Source organism: Chrysochloris asiatica, unplaced genomic scaffold, assembly GCF_000296735.1.
Source record: "Chrysochloris asiatica unplaced genomic scaffold, ChrAsi1.0 scaffold00038, whole genome shotgun sequence".
Lineage (NCBI taxonomy): Eukaryota > Metazoa > Chordata > Mammalia > Afrosoricida > Chrysochloridae > Chrysochloris > Chrysochloris asiatica.
Genome location: NW_006408556.1, coordinates 5104965 through 5113430, shown reverse-complemented (window position 1 = coordinate 5113430; position 8466 = coordinate 5104965). Strand labels below are relative to the sequence as shown.

General features: G+C 39.9%; 1 pseudogene; it reads right to left on the bottom strand.

Moving 5' to 3' along the window:
• Positions 1-607: 607 nt before the first annotated feature.
• Positions 608-972, bottom strand: LOC102834005 (annotated as a pseudogene).
• Between the last annotated feature and the right edge of the window lie 7494 nt (positions 973-8466).

Sequence of the window (8466 nt, the reverse complement as noted above, 5' to 3'; positions counted from 1 at the left end):
TGCTTTAAATATATTATGTCTTTTTAAATATTCTGTATATGATAACTCTAGTCTCTGAATTTCTTGGAAATCAAGTATGTTGCTCATTTTTTGCAGACTCTCACTGTTGGTTAGGTTCTTCCTGAGTATGACTGTTGGTCTTTCTTTGGGTGTTTATATTTGTTTGATCTTATTTTGAGCAAATCCTTGGGTGGGGCTTAAACTAGAGATGCATTCTTCTTTTAAGAAAATTTTCGTGGTTTATCGTATAATGAGGCATTGAAACATCTGAACAAATTAATATCTGGGCAGTGAGGCAGCTGCTTTCTCCTTCACTTCTTTGGGTTATAAGAGCAACTTGTCAGTAGATTTTAAAAAAGAAAAGACAGTCTTTTGCATTACTTAAGTCTTTCTGAGGCATGCTCTGGTACAACACAAACTTCTGTCAGATGCAACTAGTCTAGAGTCCAAACATCATACACAACACCTCGCTAGAAGCAGCACACTGCACGCACTCACACATGGCCCTGCTCATTTGTGTATGATATTTGGAGCATCTGGAGGAGTGTGAATAGTATCAGGTAGAGCACGGAGGAGGAAGCAGCCTGAGTGTCTGGCTGGGACGAAGTCAGCGGAAGTTGTGCAGAGCAAGCCTGAGCATGTCATTGGTGTAAACCCAAGCATCGTTGATGTTCTTTAATAGGAATATCTGGTGAAAGCCCATCTTGGGGGTGTCATCGGCCATGCTGATGCTGCTGCTATCTGGCATGGGCTGGTGGTCAGGCGTCATGATGCTGTACTGAATTTTCTGGAATGGAAAGCTAGGCAGTTCTCCACAATGGTAGCTTTCCCCTTGAACTACTGTCCTTCCCACATAAGGCCTAATGCATCCAAGTAAATTGTGCCTCTTTGGGTTCTGTTGTTATCAAATAACTGATAGTAATGTTGAATGACGTTGGATCCAATTTATTTCCTAATTGGCTTGTCCCCCATTTTGAAGCATTGCCCAGCATCATTGAGACCCGAGGGGCTGGCATGGTGGTGGCAGCGGCAGCAATCTAGAGCGGTAGGCTAGAGGTGTATTCTTTAAAAGAAAATCTGCAACCTAGCACTTTCTTACCAAGGAGTGCTACTAATATGGGACAGTATTAGATCACACCGAAATCCCAGACTTCTGTGGTATATCAAGTTCAACTCCTTCATCTTGCTTATGTTTTCATTTCTCAATTGCAGCACACATTTCAACATTCTCTCTTAGGGTGACTCGTGACTTTTGTTGACTCATTGCTCAGTTCTAGAACTCAGATTTTAACTTACTTTTGTTTTGTAACTTTGTTTTTCATAACTGGAGCCTTGAATATTTGTTGCAAGGTCATCAACTAATGATTCCAAACCACCCTACTGCCGTTGAGTCCATTCTGACTCATAGCAACAGAGAGGAACTGCCCCCAAAGTGTTTCCAAGGCTGTAAATCTTTACAGAAGCAGACTACCACAGTTTTCGCCAACAGAGCAACAGTTTGAATATTTCAACCACAGACCTTGTAGTTAGCAGCTGCATTTTAACCATTGTGTCACCAGAGTTCTCTCCAGATATAGTTGTTTTTGTAGCAGATGGCCTTCATAACATCTACTCCATCACAAGGCTGAAGTCCAAGTCCCTGCCAGTGCCTCTAGACACGGCCACTACTAACGAAATCTAAGCAGCCTTTCATCTTTGCATTGCTCATTACAGATTCCATTACCTGAATGGGCAATAATTCCTTTCATGTCTCCTTGTCCAGAACTGAAAACATTAGCATTCTTAAACTTGTCACTGACAAAAGGAATAAGAGTACCATGACTGGCTTAGGGTCTGATCGATCACCTGGGGTGGAATGGATATTGAAAAGTCAACCACCATAATCATTAGATTCTAACTAACCACTTCTACGATTTCTGCTGCCTGTTTTGGTATCTATATCCATTTTGCTTCTGATGGAGAAGTCTACGCTTAACATCTTCAACCCCATTAAAACCAGGATCTCAATTCCTTTTCATGTTCTGGTAGCATCCATTGCCTCCAAAGAAGAGCCGTCAAAATGCTTTTCAAAGTTGTTGACATTCCTTCACCAATGCTGTCTTAATCTGCTGGTGGAGGGAATATATCTGGGCTCTCTCTGAGGGTTCATAATTGTATGTACATGGTGCTGCTGCTGCTGCTGGGGTATACATTGAATAAATCCTTCCAACCTTCATGTCTCCTCAAGTCTTGAAAGTTCTTTTGCTTTATTTCAAGAAACTTCTGATACCTCAGTTTAGGGTGGTTCATTGTTAAGTGGAGACCAGGGTGTGTCTGGATTTTGGTTAACCAGCTGAGTAAACTGTCAGAAAGACTCCCAGCTGTTAGCACACTGAATTAAAAAATTCTGAATAAGGACACCACATCAATAAATTCAGCCCCATTCTAAAATTACATTCCTTTTTACTTGATGGGCAGGCACAGAAACCAGGCCTGCTATAAATTAGCAAAGTCCCTATAATTATTGTTATATATAAGCCTTCTTCTCTAGATTTGGTTTGAGGTTTTCTCTCCTAGAGCAAGCTGGGATCCGACTCTCGTTATAGAGGATTGACTTTCTCTTGCAAGGGAAGGGGGTAGGTGTTTTTAAAGAAGAGCGAGACAGCTCTGTCACATAAGGGAGTAGAGTAATGAAAGTGGAAGTGAACATCGAGGCTGAAAACAGGGAGATAATTGGCAATCTCTTTGACTCAAGTTTCAGCACAAAGAGCACAGAACATTTCTCTAAAAAGAACTGAACACAAAGTATGGAGGGAACTAGGCCAGCTAGTGTGGTTCTGGAACACTTTGGTAATGTCTTTCTCATTCTGGAATTCGGGGACCTGACTGTGAAGCAAGAGCTCTGCACACACTATCCACAGCAATACACGTGCACTTTACTTACAGCCTTCCTGCGTAAGTGGCCCTCAGTGAGGTGTCCTCTTTTCTATGTTAACAATGTGAATGGAAAACCAAAGGCCACCTGACATTGAGAAAGACCTATAGTATGAAAAATTCAAAACCAAAAGGAAAATTTTAAAAGAAGAAGAAGAACAACAACAGCAAAACACAACAGAGAGAATTCAGGAAGCACAAGAGAAACAACCACAGAAACGAAATCATCTTTTCAAAGGTGCTGCTTTATTATACATCAAGTTATAATAGTATGAAAAAAGGAGGCTTGAAAATTAAAACTATGATTGATGATCTTAGAAATATGATTGTGGCAGCATAGTTTTTTATTTTTTAAAAAACAGCTTCATTGAGAAATAATATATATATAATAAACTACATATGTTTAACTTGTACAACTTTTAAGGTTTGACATATGTTTCATTCATGAAGCAGTCCCCACAACCAAAATAATGAAGATTTCCATTACCTCCAAAAGTTCTCTCAGGTCTCTTGGCTATTCCTTTCTCTTGTCCTCCTCTTACAGGTAACCAATGACATGTGAATGAAATAATACACCATATACTCTTTTTTGGATTTAAAAGAAAATAACAAATATTAAAGATAAATAAGGAAGAGTCAGCATACTTACAATGTTTTTGTTTTTTGTTTAGTGCTGTCAAGTTGGTTTTGACTCATAGCAACTCTGTGCAAGGTTTCCGAGGAATGCCTGGTGAGCTTGAACCACCAACCTTGTGGTTCAAACCTACCTTGCAGTTCAGTGCATTAACCTGCAGTGCCACACCAGGTACTGCAGATACTGACTCATAGCGACCTTATGCACAGCAGAACGAAATACTGCCTGATCCTGGGCCAACCTCACTATTGTTGCCACGCTTGAGTCCATCAATGCTGCCACTTGGCCAGTCTATCTCGTTGGGGTCTTCCTCTTTTTCTCTGACCCTCTGCCTTACCAAACATGATATCCTTCTCCAGTGACTGGTCCCTCCTGACACTATGTGCGAAGTATGAGAGATGACGTTTGGCCATCCTGGACTTCAAGGAGCACTCTGGCTTACAGTTCTTCCAAAACGGATCTACTGGTTCTTTTGGAAGCCCATGGCACTTTCAATGTTCTCCTTCAACACCATAACTCAAAAGCATCAATTCTTCTACGGTCTTTCTTATTCATTATCCAGCTTTCACATGCATATGAAGTTATTGAAAATACCATGGCTTGGGTCAGGCACACCTTATTCCTCAAGTTGACATCTTTGCTCTTCAACACTTGAAAAAGGGCTTGTGCAGCAGATTTGCCCAATGCAATAGGTCATTTGATTTTTTGACTGCTGCTTCCATGAGTGTTGATAGTTGATCCAAGAAGAATGGTGTCCAATAATTTTTAAAACTTTTTAGACTATAACAAATACTAAAAACCACAATTTAACAAAAATTTTCTGGTGTTACTTTAAAATTCTTAAACCATATATGGAAAGAGTCGACTTACCTATCCTCTGGTAACCCTTAAGTTCTGTTTCGTAGTTTACTGAATGTTCTGAACTTCTAGGATTATTCTCTTCTGTCATGCCTCTATCATTTCTAGGTCAGATCTCTTGCCTAAAACATCTTTCCCTGTTTCTTCACCTGGCATACGTGCTAAAGATGTCCTTCAACTTTAGCATCAATTTCTCCATGATGTATTACTTGAATTCTTTTTCCCACTTTCTCCCTAATTCTGTGTTACATACCGTCCTTTGTGCTTCTATGTTAAGTGCCGTTGAGTTGGTTTCAACACATAGTGACCCTGTATAGGGTTTCCAAGGAACAGCTGGTAGATTAGCAGTCCAGCTAAGTACTGGACTTAGGTCATACCAGGACCTCAGGTCATGTGTGCCATTGAGTCGGTTCTGACTCATAGCAACCGTGTATATGATTTCAGAGGCTGTAAATCTTCAAGGGAGCAGAAAGTCTCATCTTTCTCCTGAAGAACCGCTGGTAGATACGAACTGCTGACCTTACAATTAGCAGACCAGTTTGTATTCTATTATGCTACCAGGATACTGGAGTCCTGGTGTGGTGCTGTAGGGTAAACACTCAACCATAATGTCAGTTTGAACTGCAAGGTCGACAGTTCAAACTCACCAGCTGCTCCTTAGAAACCCTATACAGGGTTGCTATGAGTGCAACTCAACAGCATTTAACAACAATAAGTTACTATTACAGAAATAAAATCTCCCAGCTGTTCAATTTGCTTCAGTTTAAAAAGGCATCTGAAAGAAAGCATCATCCGATTGCATTTACAATGACCACAATAATTATACCAAGATGAGTTTTTGCCCCAACCTAGCAAGTAGTTAATTATATGACAACAGATCTTCAAAAAAAAAAAAAAAAAAAAAAAGGGTCTTAAATTTAAAAAAATTGTGATAATAAGTATAATATTATTAGTGAAGTATAATATTGTTAGTTAAGGAAAAAGTATATGTAAACCAAAAGAATGAAACTTATTTGACACTGGTGTTTTAATAAAGGTTTCCACCTGTGTGTTGAGACTTTCTCCTTCGGACATTCACAAAGGGGCTGGCCAGGTGAGCCAAAGATGACATGGATGATCCTCTTCCTCTTAGTCAGTGGCATTCCATATGGAAAATGGACTCTGATGTCCTTTTATCTTGAGTGCCTTTACCATATCCCCTCTAACAAAGAACGAATGAGAAAGGGACATTTATCGACATTTAGGTAGGAACCAGATGACAGAGCAGACAGATCCATTGTGGTTCTTCCCATAAAAAATGTCACACTGGGCTATACACAAGAGAATCTGGGAAATTTGGAGAGTTGAATTTGTAATCCAAAGTAATAGAGGTTTATTTATTTTGCAAGAATTTGTGTTTATTGTCATTTACAAAAATGGATGCTTCTTAACTCGGTTAAAATCAGTTAAATGAATCAAAATAAAATGACTTTGCTTTTGGCACAGCTGAGTCATGATTGTAAATATGAAATATAGGGTGATGTTTGTTTTCTTTTGTCCAGTATTTTTTCTTTTCATAACAATATTTTACATCTCATTAAAGTAATTTCTGGAATCCTGGTGTGGCACTGATGGATAAGCACTGGACCACAAGGTTGGTTTGGATCGCAAGATTAGTGGTTCAAACTCACCAGCTGCTTCTCGGAAACTATATATATATGTTAGAACCGACTCCACGGCACTTAACAACAATGACAAAGTAATTTCTCAAGGGGATAATTGCTTTAAAATGTTTTTATTTTAATTTTGAGATATACACAGCAGCACATACACCCATTCATCAGTTTCTACAGAACAATTAAGTAAAAGTGGTTACATTCTTTATGTTATGTCACCTTCACACTGTCTACCCATATTATTTCATTGGCATTGACTTAGACTCACGACCTCCTAAGAGTCTCATCTTTGATTTAAAGTGACTGCTGTCAATTTGATCTTGTAAAGATAAGTCTTTAAAGGGTGCGATGCTCATGTCAAGTATTTTTGCTAATTTATCTGAGCAGTTGTTTCATTTAAAGATGACTTCAGGGGATAATTTCAGTTCATGGTTTGAAGATTTTCTTCGCCCAATCAATTCAGAAGTTCCTATTATCTCGATAGGTCCAGCAAGTCTGGGTTCCGTCAGTTATGACTCTGCGAGCTATTTTCCCAGTCATTTGTACATGCAACAGGTTGCTCTTTGTATGTGGCCTTTCAGGTCCTGGTTTGTAGTTCTGTCAAGATGATTTGCTAGGCCACAATCTTATAAAGGAATTGGACAATATACTATGCAAATAATATGTACAAAACTCCAAATAACTATGCAACTAGGGTATGTAAAACCCCTGTGGAGGTTGATCAATTACTAAACAATTTATGTGACTCTGGCCTCTTAAGGAAATTTGGTGGGAGGAATAGGCCTATTAAGGAGTCAATTTCAGAGGTTGAGAGGGACCTTGAAATGGAACATGTCCTTTGGATCTGAAACAGAGCTGTAACAGTGGAGGTGGGTCAAGATGGCACACAAGATGGCACAAGATGGTGCAAGATAGTACAAATGATGAGAACCAGGAGACTGGTGTGGGATGGCTGTGGGGTCCTTCCTGACACACAAAACCAGGCAGAAACAGTAGACTTGCTGCCCTCTGGGCAGAAGGCTTACAGGTAGCGTGAAATACCTCTGGGCCGTTGATGGCAGGTGAAGCTGGAAGAGTTGTAATACCTGCCCAAGCAGGGACTGACAACAGAGGCCTGAGCAAGACCCAACTGAGAAGGTTGATCAGCCTGTGGGTGCTGTGAGAAGGAACTGAGAGCTGCCTTGATTGGAAGCTGTCTTCATAGAAGAATTGTTTCCTGAGTTATATTCTGTTACCTCTAAGTTGATCTTGATCCCAAGTTGTAGCCTGTTACTTTCCTAATAAACCACACATAGGATCTGTGAGTTCTTTGTGGCAACTGTAACGAATTACTGAACGTTGCAGAGAAGTGGAGCATGCCATGGAGAGGATGACTGGTGTCAGAATTGGCCAGAGATTGGAGGGTGGAGGCCTGTCTGATTTACACTCATAGGAATCAGCTATGGGCTGATGATGATTTTCCTCACTCCCCTGAAGTTAGGTAACTTCTGATGCTACTAGGTTAGAATTAGTAATAGCACAATGTCAGAGGTTCAAGCTCACCAGCTGCTCCTTGGAAACCCTATAGAAGGTTGCTATGAAGCCGAACCAACTCCACGGCACTTTACAACAACAACAGAGCTCATAAACCACGTGCTTCATTAGAACGATTTCCCCTAAGACTTGTTCACTCTTTTTTGAAATATGCTAATGTTATGATAGAGTCCTGGTGATTTGAACTGCACAGTCCATGGTTCAAACTCACCAGATGCTCCTCAGAAACCCTATACAGGGTCACTGTGGGTCAGAATTGATGATGGCACTTAACAACAACAACAATGTTATCATCAATTATACGACTTTGTAACATCTTCCTGGGGCTTGCACCTTTTTGTTTGACATGTCATGTAATGGTGTCTAGTAATTCACTTGACTTTGCATTCCTTCACAAGATTTCTAAAAGTAATAAATACAGTTATATCCACATATTTCCAAGAAAATTACATTGAAACGTCCCCGTCTATAAAAATATCCATTCGACCCTGACCATGTTCTCTCCATCTTCAGCCTACACTTGTTCACCCCTAATTTGAGTCAAACTCCCTTAAAAATTCCCAATACTTCTCTACACTGGAGTAATGAAGAGGTCAAAGAGTTGGACAGAAAATTTCAAAGGGCAGCTCAAGAAGACAAAGTCAAGTATTATAATGGAATGTGCAAAGATGTGGAGTTAGAAAACCAACAGGGAAGAGCACGCTCAGCATTTCTCAAGCTGAAAGAAAGAAAAATTCAAGCCTCAACTTGCAGTATTGAAGGACTATATGGGTGTTTCATTCTTTTGTGCATAGAGTCGCTGTGAGTTGGTACCAACTTGATGGCACCTAACAACAACATGGGCAAAATATTGAATGATGCAGAAAGCATCAA